General features: G+C 39.2%; 1 long non-coding RNA gene across 1 annotated transcript; it reads right to left on the bottom strand.

Moving 5' to 3' along the window:
* Nucleotides 1-1510: 1510 nt before the first annotated feature.
* LOC120105489 (uncharacterized) lies at nt 1511-10200 on the bottom strand. Its single transcript, XR_015971344.2, has 5 exons — nt 9826-10200; nt 9185-9277; nt 8492-9112; nt 4658-4723; nt 1511-3616 (listed from the first exon to the last, which is right to left on the bottom strand). It is a non-coding gene; the product is annotated as an uncharacterized LOC120105489 (long non-coding RNA).
* Nucleotides 10201-16561: the final 6361 nt, after the last annotated feature.

Below are 16561 nucleotides of genomic sequence, written 5' to 3'. Positions count from 1 at the left end.
TGATTCGTGATATGTGGATGATGATGAGGGACGGAGGGGTGGTCTAGGCGAAGCTTGTGTTTAGAGAAGCGAACGGGACTGCGGATTGGGTGGCCACGTACGTGGCTAACCATGCAAGTAGCACCCTGGGGGCGAGGGATGGGGAGCTGCCTCAGGAGCTCCGTGATATTTTGTTTTTCGATTTTATTGGGTGCATCTGTATATGTGTTGTATGAATCACCCGGTCTAGCAAAAAAAAAAAAAAAAAGAAAAAAAGAAAAAAAAGAAAAGAAAGTGACATTTTCAAAGCAGCATTTCACCATTGTGGCAAGGGCATCACAGTCTCTTTAGAATTTGAACATCTCAGCATATCCTATTCTCAGGGGTCAGAGAAGATCTAGCATGCGGTCCTTTTAAACAGTCATGCTTAAAATTAAGCCAACTCCTCTAATTTTACCTCCTTTCTTTCTACCAACAATCTCCACATGAACATTTCTCATCCCCAAAAACATGAAACCGTCGCGAGTCGGGGTTCTTGATCACCTGAATTACTCCCTTCGTGGCTCCCTTCTGTAGTACGGCAAATGATGCAGCTAGCTTCTCGCTATGACAACTTGAAGTGGCTTCCTTTCGAGCCTCATCAACATCATGGAGCCCACACTGTCATGTGGGCATACGCGATATCTCGTGCCAACCATCTCCTGCTAGCTTTTTTCTTTAATCCATCCTCTCTCTCTCTCTCTCTCTCTCATCATCCTCACACTTATTGCATCTTCCCACAAGCCAAATTAAACAAAGAGATTTGAGAGGAGAACATGTTTAGTCTCATCATCAGGTTCAAGCTCTAAAATCCTAGTTGTGACATGAACTCCGAGCTCAAGTGGTTACGTGCATGCATGGCATGCGCCTAGGAGTACTTTTCAAAGGCATAAACAAAAATTATGGTTCAACCCAGACAAGAAATTCCATCCCAAACAATAGCCTCCGCTCTCTAAATTAAATTGGCCACCACGACCAAGCAGATCTACCATGCAAGCATAATGCTCAATTCTCGCATGGTTCTTCATTGCTTTCCTTGCTCATCAAAGCAAAAATAGTGCATCCCTTCTTCGATACATGAGCACAAGCAGAAGGGATTCAGAGGATATCCCATAGTGTGCATACCCAGCGATCATTGATTCCCATGAGAGTACATCCCTCCTTGCTATCCCTCTAAGGAAGCGCGCGAAGGAGATGAAGTCGATGAGATATGATGTCAAGGGTATAAACAACAATTAAATTAGTACATGAGAAAAAAGAGAGCGTTCGGGAGGAGTTAAACATGAAAAGAAGATAAGAAGTAATAAATAATATTATAATAATAATTAATAAATAGGTGGGAAGAAATAGATGTACCTGAAATGGGTAAGAGAAACGGGGGAGAGAGACAAAATACACTTGTCTAATAATTTTATGAGTACGAGGAAAACTGATACGACTAAAACTGCATGTATATGCTTTTAGAAATATATTGTTCTTCATGCCTCCATAAATTGTGTTGCGCTTTGCAATAACTATAATACAATTAATTTAAAGAGAGAAACTTATTCAAACCGTCCAGCTCACGCTTCCCGGCCCTTCTTCAAAGTCCTTCACAAGGGAAGGGCATCCGATATGCGAGATGTGTGTTGGGGGCCGACAGATTGTGCATTGAGGGAGACTCTGCCACGGTGATTGACTGGATACGGGGAGTGGATAGATATGGTGATGGCCACCCTTTGATTCGGGATACTCGCAGACTAGTTCAGGAGATGTTAGCTGTCCAGATTGGTCATGTATATCGTGAGGTGAACCGAGCCGCAGACTGGGTCGCCTCATATATGGCTCGGCACTCCGGGGACGTCATCTAGACTAGTCTAGCAGCCGTTCCCCATTTGCTACACTGCTTACTGTCTCTTGACTTGGCAGGATGTACTTAATCTTAATTTATTGGAAATTATGAAATGCCGCTTTGACAAAAAAAAAAAAAAAAAGAAAAAAAAAAAGAAAAGAAAGAAGAAAAAGTCCTTCACAAGCCCTGCTCTCCCCCCCTACCAAATACCTGCTCTCTATAAAATCTGGGGAGCTCAAGCCAGACCTCTTCCTCGCAAGTCATTCCCCCCCCCCTCGGCAGCAGCAATATAAGTTCTCGACAGCGTTGTGTTGTGTTCAACGCAACACATGATTATGTCTCTCTCTCTCACTCTCTCTTTCTCGCTCTCGTACGTGCATGTGTGTGTGTGCCTCAGTACGTATGTATTTGTGTTTGTAGTAATATTGCAATCTAATGTCAAACCACATGATCATGACTGTGATGATCTTGATGGTAAATTACACATAGAAAGTTCTCATGCAACAGTTACGCATTCCTTCTCAACGTTTATGTAAATTTAGTGTTCGGTGTCCCACAAATCCTACGTAATACAGGAAGACAAATGGAATTCTTTAGTTTTTCATTATCCCAAAGAAACTTAAATAAATTAACGGTCTCTTCCATCATTCTCAAGCAATCTATAGTATCCATTTCTTTCCCTACCGGTCTCACCCACGAGTTCCATAAGATTCGTAGTACTTTTAAAATCATTCGAAGGTATTGCTTCATAAGAAGGTATTTCCATGGAGTATTGAGCTTCGTAAGAAGTTGGCAGATCCGCTGCCGCTAGATGGAATATTGCTAATAAGCTGTTTATTACAAGCCTTGCATGGAATCGCCAGAGCTCGCGGACTTTATGCATAGAATTGTTGGAAAAAATTATTTCCCAACTCGTATTTTGATCCTTGAAATATTTGCAAGTTATTGAGTTATGATTTATGAACTTCGTTTTGGATTGGGCGGGCTCTGAAATATATGTTAAAGGAAAAGCATTTTGAAGTTCTAATTAGGTTCTTAAAGTTACAAGTTTTTAAGTTACTTTTTGTAGAGTCAAGCAAAACTTGTTGAATTCTCTTTATATGAGATGATGAAGGAAAATAATTTGTTTCCTTAACTGAGATCTAGTTCCTTGTGTTAACAAGCACCATATAAAATTAGGCCTGCTATGCTAGTCCCTTTAGGGATACTACTCAGTTTCTAAATTCTGTCTCATATAAAGCCAGAATAAGCTTTCAATATCATATTATATATCTAGGTATAGAGGCTGTTAAGAAAAATATATATTTTTTTATCTCCCTAAGTAATCATTAAATTGCTCGAGTCCTTCACTTTCAAGTTTCATATGAAGTTGGCGAAACATGCTGTCTTTACTTTTGAATTTAGATGAATATGACGTAAGTTCCTAATATTACTATAAAATGGTTATAGATGATATGTCTGCCTACAAGGTACTTGAAAACAAATATAGGGAAGTTACTTTATAACTGTTCACACTAGATTAGGAACGAATCTAAATCATCAAAACATCCATACTTACATAAAAAAAAAAGTAACTAGATTGTACTCGATATCTAGTTTACAAAATATTAGCCCTAAGCTTCATTTGCAATTATCAGAGTTAAAAATTTCAAGCTTTAACTCAATCTTACTTGAAGGTCTTTCAACTTAGCCAATAAAGAAGCATATTAAGTTGCAAAGGCCTTATGCTAGCATATGCTATATCTAGCCCTTCTTTCATCAGTGATCCTAAGCATAGTCAAGAAAAAGAAAAAGGATAGGATGAGCTTTACAGTCCAATCAAAATCTCCATACATTCACACTAATATAATAATATAATTTGTAAATAACAATAAGCAATATCAAAGTGGAAATATAAATCATGAAATCTCTTATCAAACATCCTATATAACTTAATTAACCAACAAATATCCGCATAAACATAAATCAAGTATCCATCTTCAAAAGAGATATATCACAATATACCAACAAGTAAAATCTTATATTTAACGTAGATTTCATGTGCCTTATCATCCATTCCTCTTTTATCACAATTTTAGATTTGATAATAATTTACTTTCTGGCTTTAGACTAACAAGGATCATGCCCTAGTCCATGACTGATAGATATAATTTTCATGTGCAAGCCCATGGCGGCTATCCTACATGTAACTCCATGAAGAATATCTCATGTATAAACTTATGGAGGCTATCCTACGCGTAAGCCCATGGAGACTATCAAACGCATATAAGCTTAAGGAAGCTATCCACATAATGGGGTTAGTCCAAACCACTTCTTATCCATCTGATTATTACATATTATTCTTATCAAATCAATTTCAATTTAACAGTATACTTCTTATAATTTCAAGATAACTGATTTCATAATTTTTATCACCGTATCTTCAATAACTGGTATCCATGTATAATAAACACATAAATTTACTCATATCGAAAATCATATAAAATGGTATCATCTCATATAAAATTGAATTCATTGATACAAATCTAACAGTACAGATCCATAAATATATACTGGTGATCATGTACAGAAATTCTTATCTGTATGGATAAACTTAGATACAGTGTTTACCAATCCACGTGCACACCTAATAAGTCCAATTAATTTAACATTAATATAAAACCAACTTATTCCCGATCAACCACTAACATTAATAAACCAATTACTCACTAATTTCCTAATTTTAGAATCCTAATATTCGAATTATCCATAATTTCTCTATCCTTTCTTTATTCAAAAATTAAGATAAACAAAGGATTAGAGTTTTACCTTAACTAAAGCATAAAGCCTTTTTGCTCAACATCTTCTCGTCTAGTCAATTGCACCCACACATATCTGAAATCAATAAGCAGGAAAAATCATAAAGTGATTATGGTCGATGGTGGAAAAATAAAGAAAGAGAAGGATATGGCTATCAGGATAACATCACCTGGCAACTTGAGTGGATCCGATCCGAGTGACTCGATCAGAATCCAATTAGTTCAAAGGTGATAAGACAAGCATTGTCAATGATGGATGTTCTATGAAAGCTAGGGTAATAGCAATGTCGGTTTAGAATCCCCCTGCTAGGGTAAACCAGGTTCTACTAAGGGCTCGTTTGGTTCGCGGAAAGTATTTTCCCTCTTAGGAATATGATTCCTGCAAAGCAAATTCCTAGGAAGAGGATACTTAGGAAAGTACTTTTCGCTTGTTTGGTTAATAATGGAAAAGTGACAAATTTTCAAAGTGCTTATATTTGGTTGACCATCCACTTTCTTGAGAAAGTTATGTATAATTCCTATTATACCTTTAATAAAAATTAGGTATTTAATACCTCTTTAATGCTTCTTTAATGCTGAAGGGTCTTTTTAGGAAAAAATAAAAATAGAGTGATTTTCGTCTCATGGAAAAGTAACTTTTCTATGTTTTTCATTGGAAAGACTTTTCCATAAAACATGGAAAACACTTTCCCCGAATGTGGGAATCATATTCTCATGGGAATACAACTTTTCTGTCTCTCTTCTTTAAAAACTCCAACCAAATAAGAGGTATCTCATTACTTTCTCATTGACCATATTTTTCTTTTTTTTTCTCGCAAACCAAACGAGCCCCAAGAGGACCCTCTTGTTGGTCCATTAACCATGTGGAGAGATACAAAGAGAAGATTAAAAAGAGAGAGAACGAGAGAGAAAGAGAAGGTAACGAAAATAGGGGAGGATTTGAAGTCCTTGAAATGGAGTGGAGGAGGGCTGGCATCGGCGGCAGCGAGCGCACTTGCCAGAGGGCAGAGGCTTGGACTTCGGCGAAGGCTACGACGGCGGTAGAGACGCTAGTGACCGGAGGCAAGATGAAAGAAAGAGAAAAGAAAAACTGACGCATGGATTAGCCTAAAATAGGGGACTGGAGCAACTCGGCTCACTCATCAGCAGCCGAGGTTCCTTCGAACAGTTGCGAGGAGTCGCTAAGAGCTCGGCCAGAGCTCCGGCAAGCATACTTGCTTCAAATCACAGCTTAAGAAGTAAAGACGGGGGAGAAGCAAACCGAAACAAGGGAGGTTTGTCTTGATGGAATCCAGCGACAATCCATCCGCAACAGCAACCTTAAGACCGGGGAAGATGAGGAAGAAGAAAGTCTTAATGATGGAGGTCCAATACCTCGGCTTTGGCGAGAAATCAAGGCCCGATTGGCGATGAATCTCAACAAGAACCAAGAGATTTCACCATGGAAATCGACGATGGCTGGGGAAGATTCGACGATGGGGGGTACGCCGTAGGTTCCGCCCCTCCGACAAGATCTAGGATTTCGTCTTCGAGTTCACCGAGCAAGAATATTCCCATCGGGAATCCGTTTCTACAGAGCTCGTGCGGAGTTCATGCCGGCCCACTTAATCGGGCTTAGCCCATCTCGAAGTCAGGCCAGTCAATGGACCAGGCCTGGTTCAGGCAAGGCCCAAGGAGCGGGTCTCACAACAATGGATTTTGAAAAGAGCTTTATAGGCTCATGGAGAATGGGTTATGAAAGCGTGCTTCTATTTGGGCATCTTTGTTGCAGTATTCGTCATCCATTATTAGGGGATTTTTAACCTATATACTTTTAAGAGAGGCGTTTACATATTTCATCCTGTTTAGTGGTTATTCTATGAAAAAAAAATGCTAAGAGCACGGCAACTTAGAGGCACGATTGACAAAAGCCTAAAATGGTAGTTCTTGGGCTTTCTGTCACAAATTATGTTCATGTGTTGGAGTCAATGTGAATGAAAAGATAACTATAGATTACAGATACATTTTCAATGAATGTATTAAGGAGTGTTGGAATGGGTTTAGAACAAACAAGGTTTTTAGGCTCAAAATAAAAGAAGATCAAAGAGATTCGAAAATATAGAAATAAAAATACAGCACGCACAAATTTATTTGATTCGGCCATAGGCCTACATTCATGGACGGACTAGAGACTCCACTATAATTAAAATGATGGAGTAAAAGAACAGAGCTGCTTCTTAACGAAACCCTAACCTCAAGATATCTCGTTTCTCACACCTTTCTAGAATAAGGCAAAAGAAGGTGATATCAGAATCGGATCGGTCCCTACAATGGGTGCTCCATCCCCACACTCTCGGAAGAGATTAAGAAATTTCTAATTAGTTTGTTTCTCCAAAATTTTTTTGAGCTGGAATGGAGCTGGGCATTTTAAGAATTTTAAGGCACACTTAACAAAGAGCATAGGTCACTATGACTAGAGTGAATAAAGAAATAAACCTGCTCTGCTTCTAAGTTGATTATCAGATACTGTACAGATCCTATGGTCCATTTGAATAAACAGCCAGAACTAGTTGCAGTTTTAAGTGCAGTACTAAGCTTCCTAGTAGCTTTACCTATTGATGAGGGATGAATTGAAGTTTTCTTGTCTCGTGTGAAGCTTAATACAAATATGATCCTTCACCAATTCACCCATCAAACAATATACTCAAGGATCTACAAACTTCATGCGTGCATGCGAATATATCTTGTGTAAGTACAGTAGTTCAATGTCTAACGTAGAATCTTTTTTCTTATAGAGTAAAAAGTACGACTTGAGACTCTTGTGATTTCAATATACATAATAAAAAAAGGATATAGAAAGAAAATCTTTTTATCAACTAAAGACTTAAAAAGACTGAAAGCACACTAGTATCATCAGAACAATAGTAAACTGCAGCATGGAGAGAGTAGTGTGAATATTGTATTGATACAGCTGGTGGGATAATTTCAACTTAAAGGCGAAGAGCATGTTGCTTGTAAAACTAAATAAAACACATTGAAATAACAATGTCTTCTTTGTTTTCTCCATTTGTTTGAATAAAGAACCAACTGATGTTCATGCTTCATACCAGATGCAGTTCAACTTTTAGAGAGGAGATGTCGATTGTTTGATAATATAGCAAAACTTAAAGTTTGAACCACCATTTACACTTTCAAATATGAAACTCAACACACACACACACACACACACACACACACAGAGAGAGAGAGAGAGAGAGAGAGAGAGAGAGAGAGAGAGAGACTATGAGTATATCTAAAGAACCACAGTTTGTTTTAGGGCTATAAAACTGCTCAAACCATTGGAGTTTCAAATTCATGAACTGCAGTTTCAACAATTACATAAGAAATTTAGCCTTGATATGAGCCATAAATCCATGTATCTGATGTCTATAGAAGGAGACTTGCTTTCTAGTCATTGAAAAGAAGAAAATTTCTATGTCCTCTAGCTGTGTGAAGGTGGCACTATTGACCCTTTTATGCTCCATCTCAACTCTTACTCATTCCATGAAATTAGTTAGCTTCCTCGCCTACTACCGATCTTCGTTGATTTTTCTAATGCAATTGTTCAAGCAGATATTTCAAATGGAATACCATGACCCGTGTTACTAAAGTTCACAAACTAATACCAACCTCTATAACCTTGCGCAAATGTTGGTCATGCTTTGTTATCAAGTAAATGTTAGCTGGTGCTCCAACATACAGAATATTCATTTTCAAATGCTTAGCTCTGAATTGCTATTTGAAATATGTGGTCCTATTTAACATTTACTAGTCTTGGACATGGAAGTAAAGAAAAACACACGAGAAAATAAAGGACACTACATACCTGTTGTCATTAAGAATTGACTGGCCTAGGCACTAGAGTGAGAAGCGCGATGACACTAGAGAGCTCGGTGGTCAGCTACTCTGGTCGGAATTGAAAAAGGCAAGCAGCACTCGATCACTGCAGCCGAGATCCTCATCGAATGGTAGCACTCCGATTTAAAACAACATAGAGCAAAAAAAAGTCCTCTAGCTAGAAGATATCTAGTGGGAGACTCTCCGATGCCTAAGCCAATATGGTAATTAAGAAACAGGAGGATGTCGTCTTTTAGTCTATTAGGGCGTTCTTCTTCTTTCTTACCTCTTATGTCCTCTCTTTTTGTGTATGTCCAATAGAGGAGCCTACCTTTTACCAAGGAATTAGGGCATGTGAGTTAACCAGAAGTGATTGGTTTGAGTACGGTCTAGACATCGGGCGTGAATGCTTCACATGTAGATGATGTTCTACATATCATGTCAGTGGGATCTCGATGATCACTGGATCTTCCAGTTAGGATACGGCCAACTGTGGGGAGCTCCTGATATGCAAGCTCGGCGGTATGGTGTTAAGCCCGCCCAGTGGCCGCTCTTGATCAACACGTGTTGGCGTCGTGGCATGTTTTAATTGGTTGAATCTTCTGGTGACCTGTAGTTGGTTTGGAGGCGTATCAATATCTATAATTTTTCTCAAAAAAAAGAAAAAAAGAAACCTACATACCTATGATCAGAAGTGAAACATAACCGAAGAAGAATATGCTGGATTAAGGCTAAGATGGCTTCCTCAAGCAGTTAGCTTATCCACCTATCTCAACTGTAGGAACATTTAGAAGTTAATTAGTGGATTCAGTTTGTTTTCATAGAACTCTGCTCAGAACAATCTAGCTACTTTCATAAACCCGTATTAGCATATATAGAAAAACTAGTCAGAGAAACAATACATAGCAATTAACATATGATGGAAACAAACAATTCGTAGAGGAAAACACTAATTGCTGACAATAAAAGGCACGAAAATTCCACTATTACCAACCACATAAATGGTATTTGTTATCGATTTGTATAAACCTATTTATAACTTGCACATGCACAGCTATTGCCTCCACCATCGAAGCAACTATCAAACCTTGGAAACCCTAAGACCTCAAGACTTCAATTTGTTTAAATATCAATTGCTGATGAAAATAAACAATTTTAATCTTCAAGTAATTTGCATAAGTTGGCCAATATTATGATCCGTATATAGATGGATGGATCAATAGAAGCATAACAACAGGAACATAAATTTGCAAAACTTTCATTTGAAGAACAAAAAAGAAATGGAGGACGAAGCATAAGAAGAAGACAGACAAAGGAAGAAACCTGAGTTGTTGAGAGAGATCGCAGTGGAGAAAGTGATATTGGCGCGGCTCAATCTGAGATTAGTTTACGATCATACGTAAAGTCCATCATCGGATTGAACCTCACCAATATCGCTTCTTTCATCCACCTAATCATCCATCCAAGAAGAACTCTTTCCACCCAATAACAACCACGCCTTCTTACCTAATCCACCAGCTCAGCCCGCACATCCAATCGAATATGACGTTAGTTTAGGTTATGGCTTCTCACCGCCAGCTTTACCTAAAAACACCACCATCTGCTCCACCCTACTATTGTGTAAGAAAGACAACCGAGCTATTATTATAGCAATTCCCACTTGGAAGCACCTGTTGGTGGTGCATGCGGCAGGCCTGAAGTGTCAGGCGGGGTTGCTTTTCCTTATCTTATAGGATCACACTAAGGTTCATGGCAAAGCGTGCTGTACATGGGTTGTGTGGAAGTGGAAGATGATGCTTAGATCTATGATTTACTTTGCTTTCTTGATGAGTTTATCCCTCAAAAGAGAAAGAGAGAGAGAGAGATTGTTTTCTTGCATGTCTGCCACAATTGGGTGAGAAACCAACATGGAATCCACAGAAGTCATGGTCAAGGGAGGAAGAGTGAGGAAGGTATTGGTGGTGAAAGAAGAGGACGAGAAGGAAGCAATGCAGTGCGGGGATGGGGAGGGTCGGGAGGGTATAAAAGAGGTGGGAGAAGTGCCTCGGGATTTTAAGGCATGGGGAGGAGAAGGTGAGGGGAATGATGGAAAGGGAGGGGTGAGCCAAATCCCAAACTGAACTTTAAAAGGTGAATCATGCTTAGCTGCTCCTACCATTCCACGCCCAATGAACGCTAGAATATAATATAATATCAACAAAATAAAGTAGAATGGAGAGAGAAAGAGTTCTACTAAACCACCTCTCTCGCGCATGCCCACCTGCAATATTCCCCCACTCGGATAACACCAAACCTCTCCTTTTCCACGAACCTCATTTGTTTAACACTTCACGTCTATAATTTTACTCTTAGAGAACGTAGAAGAAGGGGAGTAAGTAGGGAGAAGATGAAGTAGTGCTCTGGTTGGGGCGAGGAGAGAGAAGAATCTTTATATTATTATTATTCTTATGAGCCTTGGGAGCAGGAGCGCAGAATGTGTGTGCCTAGAAAGAAGTTTCGGAAACACGTACGAAGAGGGACTCGGGCCGCATTCCCCTCTTCTAATCCCTCCAACCACAAGCGGGGACAACGGCGCTAAAGTGGTTCTGCCATGGCACCACAAGTGGGGACAGCCACCCTTGGGGTGCTCCCCCTCTTTTCACCATTTCCTCTCTCTCTCTCTCTCTCTCTCTCTCTCTCTCTCTCGGTAGCACTCGCTAGAAATTAGAACCCTCGCCCTCTCTTCTGTATATACTTATTTTAAAAGATCCTAGTGCCATGGCAGGTTGTATCTTTTGTTGGGCCACAGTGAGGATTAGGTACGTGGCAGATGGGCAGATGCGCGTGTATATAATTTGATAAGGTGAACCGAGCAGGTCATCGGGTCCAAGGGTGCATGGTGGCCTCCTTGGGGAAACAAAGGGGAAAGGTGGTATCAGAAGCCTTCTTGACCTCATGATAGGAGTAGTTCAGGTGGCGTGCCACTACCTTCTAACCAGATTCCCACGCCTTAACCATAATCCATCATCCTCCCTTCTCCCTCTATATGGATGTCTCTCGTTCTCTTTCTCTCTCCCATCCTTCTATCTCTGCTACAGGAACGAGGACTCGGAGGCTTTGGAGGTCGACATGGTCCTAGTTAAGGTGGTGGACAAAGAGACATCCATGTTTGCTCTCACAAGCATCCACGTTGATCTTTTCCCGCATTTCCACCCCTCATGCACATGATAATTTTATATTATATGAACTAAAAGCACACATACTTTTCCCCATCTTCTGAGGCACATGAATAATAGCATGGCCTTTCACTTCTTTAGCGTAGAATGTCATCTACGACATCATTAGTATATAGAACATAAACATTAATATTTACTTACCTTGGATATAGTTATTTATGTTAGTTTATTTTTTTTAAGTAAAACAAATACATATAATGGTACAAGCTTTTCTCTCTCTCTCCGCTATCAGCATGGCGGTAAAGGCAAGCTACCATGCTAGTGGCTTTTATCCCTACCAGTCTACCACTAATCGTAAAGCAAAATTGGGTGGTGCCAGAATTAATGCATTCATATATGCAGCCAAATCACTTAAAAGTATTTAGTGTGGAGGTACCTGGGGCACGTACGTGTGGTCATGCAATGCACACGAGGGGGAGGGGGTCCTTGGATCGGATTGGACGACCTTCGGAAATCGTGCGGTACGATCCACAGGAGTTTTTGGACCACATGTAAGGAAGAAGTGCAACTAATTAGCTTAGTTAACCATGTGTTGCAACTTGCAATTCCTCTTAATGTTTGAACATTACATCACTTTTGAGTACTGGAGCAACATCTGGGGTAAAACCCATTCGATATATTTGGGTAACTGTAGATTGCATGCACGCAATTTTTACAGGCTCATGATCAATCTGATTAGAGACTGATCCATGGGTAAAGGCACCTCAATGCATTGCCATGTTACTTGTAGCCTAATTTCTGAAATATAAGATCATAATGGGTATGGCCACCTCAATGCGTAACTACTAACAAACCGATGAGTTTCGGCTCTTATGTTTACATAGACATTTTCATCTATTATATGATCCAATACATTCCAATAATATAAGAGAGAGAGAGAGAGCATGATAGTAGCACCAGCAGCAAAAACAATAATAGAATAGTAGCAGCAGGAGCAGTAAAAGAGGCAGCTCCTGCAATGATAATAATAGTAGAAGTACAAATAGTACTTGTATTCCAGAACACTTTTGATTCTTTGTTTTGTTATGCTTAACATCATGGTTAAGAAATGTTAATTTGCATGCATTTGGCTTGTGAAATAACATGTATGCATATTTCGCAAATTATCATAACTGAATTACAGGTTGAGTTGTCTATATATATATATATATATATATATATATATAGGAAACAAGCAAAATGTACAACGTAGAGCAAAACACAAGCAAACAGTGGTGATCTTAGCAAGGCATTAGCTCATATTCTGAAGTCGCCAAGTGGAGTGCAGTTGCAACATTAGTGCTAATTACAGTTGTCCATTTACGTGCCTAGATCAAGTAAAAGAGCATGGATATCATTTCTTAAAAAACCCTAGCTAAAAGAAACTCCTATAGAATAGGGGTTTGCGGTAAAATTTTATTATCTGCGCAACTTTGGCTCTAATCCAATTCATTAGGAGGTTGGATTATAATAGAAAGAGAAACTCACCTAGGTTGTGTGCCCTATCAATTCTTTTGCACCATATTGACTAGCTATCCTTCGGTTGATTAATTACAACCTATAAATGTTATGATGGTTGATGTTTTTCGTTCCACAAACTTAACATTAATTAAGATGACTCCTGATATGCACACATGCATGCAGGCAGAACAAGCAATCATAGCCACTGAGGTGGTAGCACGGTGGGAATGAGGATTTGATTCCACCGGAGTGGCTTAGGATTGAAATGCGCGGGCGTCGATTAAATGTGAAGACCGGATGCCCCCTGCCTGGCTCATCCGGTACGTGAAGTCGCTATCTAATCTGCCGGTACCGAGGTGGCGCTGGGGTGACGTACTTATACATGGGCGTTGATCTCAGTGGGGGGAGCCCATAGGTCGGAGAGGGTACGTAGAAACTTGCGGCCTGTATCAACCATTTTCTGGTGGAAAGGGGGCCCAGTGGGGGCTGCTATGCGGGTGAGGTTCGCCTCTCCGCCCCTCCTATCTTTTACCAAAAAAAAAAAGAAAAAAAAAAGAACAAGCAATCATATGCTCACAGGCACAAATACATCCTTCTATCACATTTGAAGAAATAATCAAATAGTTATATGAACATAATTGGATGAGTCAAGGTTGATTCATATGACAGCAGAGATATGTCATTTTATTACACAAAGCCTTCTTATGGTACAACAAATATTCTTTTAACTCATTTATTCTCCTACAATACTCTCTTCTGGATAATTTTTAGATTTGTAATGGTTATACAATTAGCAGCATTCGGCGTATCACCAACAACAGAGGTAGTAGTAGTAACTAATGATGACAATAACTTTATTCAAAAGGTTTAGTAGATTTTGTTTACTGTATTGTAGCTTTAGTCCTCTAAGAAGTCTTCTACAAAAATATTTCAGCAAGAATGGCCTCCGCCTAGAAGGATGAGACGCATATGGCAACCTCGATCTCTTTCATCGCCAACTAGGAATATAATAAGTCTTGACTTTACGAGGCGCTTGGAGGCCAGTGGCTGTAAGTTTTGCCATCAGTCTAGATGAAAGTTAACTCACAAAAGGAGTACTGTGCCTATATATATCATTAACATAGCAGTCTATTTTATTCATTTTGTTCTAGGCTTCTTTCGTTCGCTGTTACTCTTAAGGACCACCATTTCTCTGCTACCACACTTGAATCTCCTCACGTGATAACCTCGTCTAATGGCAGCTCGGAGACCCAAGATCGCTTTACGATCGAACAAGCTTGGACTATCTGAGATTTCACCCATGGGGGGAATTCATCTGAACTTCTAATTATGATGCCATGGAACCCACCTCTCACCTATCTTAGAGAAATTAATTAAACTAGGCTCAAAAAATTGTTGGCAACTTTTATAAAGATAAGCACTTCTTAAGATGCTGTCTTGAGTAGTTGAAGGTCCGCCTCTTTTAAGGTGGTGCATTCCTCTTTGCGTAGTGTTGGTGGATAGGATGAGTGTGTTAGGGAAAAGGGAAGTTCTCTTTTCCTCCTTTCTCTCTCTCTCCTCAGTATATCTCTCATTCCAAAGGCATTTGGACCACCTTGGCGTGTAAGTGATGAAGGCTTGGAAAGCCCGTGTTTCAATCATGCATGGCAATTAGGCCAAGGCTTTTGTCTGCTTGTGAAGACAAAGAAAGACAGCCGCATCTACCAAGGGGAGTTTCAGGGCAGTGGGTCTCTACGTTACGAGACCATATTAATTAGAAGAATGGTCAAAAATCCAAAACTAATCAACAGGTCCGGCGTCAGCCCCATTTTTGCACTGTGCCAGACCAGAGTAAACAAGCCTTGTCGAGAGACTCTGCTCTCTCTTTCATTCTTGACTGAAAGTTGTCCTTCGCAACTAATCCCATTTTGACTGAAGGAAGTATGCGTAATGATGGGAGTGCTACAAATTTCTAACAATATCATATGAATCATCAAATAAGTTGAGAAATAGAAGGGTGGTGACAGAGGATATGAGGCATGAAGAGTTATCCAAAATTAGATATGAAGATCCATAAAACATCAATTTAATACTGATGATTTAATCTTAAAACAAATCTGAAAACTATCAATTTGATACTCTAAGCACCATTCAATCAATCTGCAATGAAATCGATTCGAGAAATAAACATATCAGGATGGCATTTCGATGATAGGAAGCACTTGGAAGACAGGTTGGTCTGCTTTTTGAAACCAAAGTTGCATGCAATTTCGCATTTGCAGCATAAGAATAGAGAAGTTACACTAATTCAAATTGCAACCGGTCTCGTATCATACAAGCGAAGGCATTATTAAATTAATATGGGAGTGAAGGTCTTCGTAAGTCCAATACATGCGGTTTGCTCGAGAGCAGGGGACATTAGATGGATGGATGCGATTTTGTTGTTGACAAATATCATTTCTATGACATTTGATGCATGCATGCAAGCACATACTATCATGGAGTAAATAAGCAGGGGTGTTTTCAAGCTTGTTTATGTCTTGTATCTTCACTCATATCATAGAGTAAAATAAGCAGGGAGATATCCAAGGGAAGAGAGGCCTACCATTCATGGATGGTTATCAGAATATCTACCATTTGATGCAATCGACAGGCACTTGGATTTTTTTATTTTTTTTTGGAAAAAAAAAACGGCTCAAAGGAGCTTGCATTATAATGGTAGAGATGATTAGTGAATATTTTAGTGCTAGATGATGAATCCATGAGAAATAAAATATTGATGCTTGCATCAAAATGAATCTATAACATGATTCAAAAAATCGATCTTCTAGGGTGACTTCACATGATTCCTTATCTTAGAAGAACAACGAAGGGCATTGGCATGGCCTTTATTTCCTGGATACAAGCATATAATTCTAATCGACATGATTCACTTTCAAGGAATGACTGATTACAACTAACAAGTCTTGCCATCAACTTTCAGAAAAGCATTGTTGCCATTATTAACCCTTCCGGAAGCACTAAGGTGGATCATGCTTCATGGCTTAACTGCAGCCCTTTTACCAAAATTCCTTTTAATTACCTTGGGTTGCCGCTAAAAGGAGGTTTGTTTTGTAAGTCCGACTAGTTACCTCTTATCCAAAAGTTTGATTCAAAGCTATCAGTTTGGAAAAGTAGGTTTCTATCCGTAAGAAAATATAAAATATATAAATAAATCTATCTTATCTTATCAACTTAAGTTTTTGAGATAAGTGGTAATTTTAACATAGTATTAGAGTAGAAGTCCTGAGTTCGAACTCTGTCTCCGCACTCTTCCATTATTAAAAAAATTTACATGTTGGGCTTACCAATTAAAGAAAAATCTGGCCCATATATGAGAGAGAGTGTAAGAACATATATAAATAAATCTACTTCATCCTATCAGT

This window comes from Phoenix dactylifera, chromosome 11 (genome assembly GCF_051530095.1).
Source record: "Phoenix dactylifera cultivar Ajwa chromosome 11, Ajwa_hap1_PhDact_Kaust_v1.1, whole genome shotgun sequence".
Taxonomy (NCBI): domain Eukaryota; kingdom Viridiplantae; phylum Streptophyta; class Magnoliopsida; order Arecales; family Arecaceae; genus Phoenix; species Phoenix dactylifera.
The sequence above is the reverse complement of the archived record's forward strand: the minus strand, read 5'-3'. Positions and strand labels throughout refer to the sequence as shown.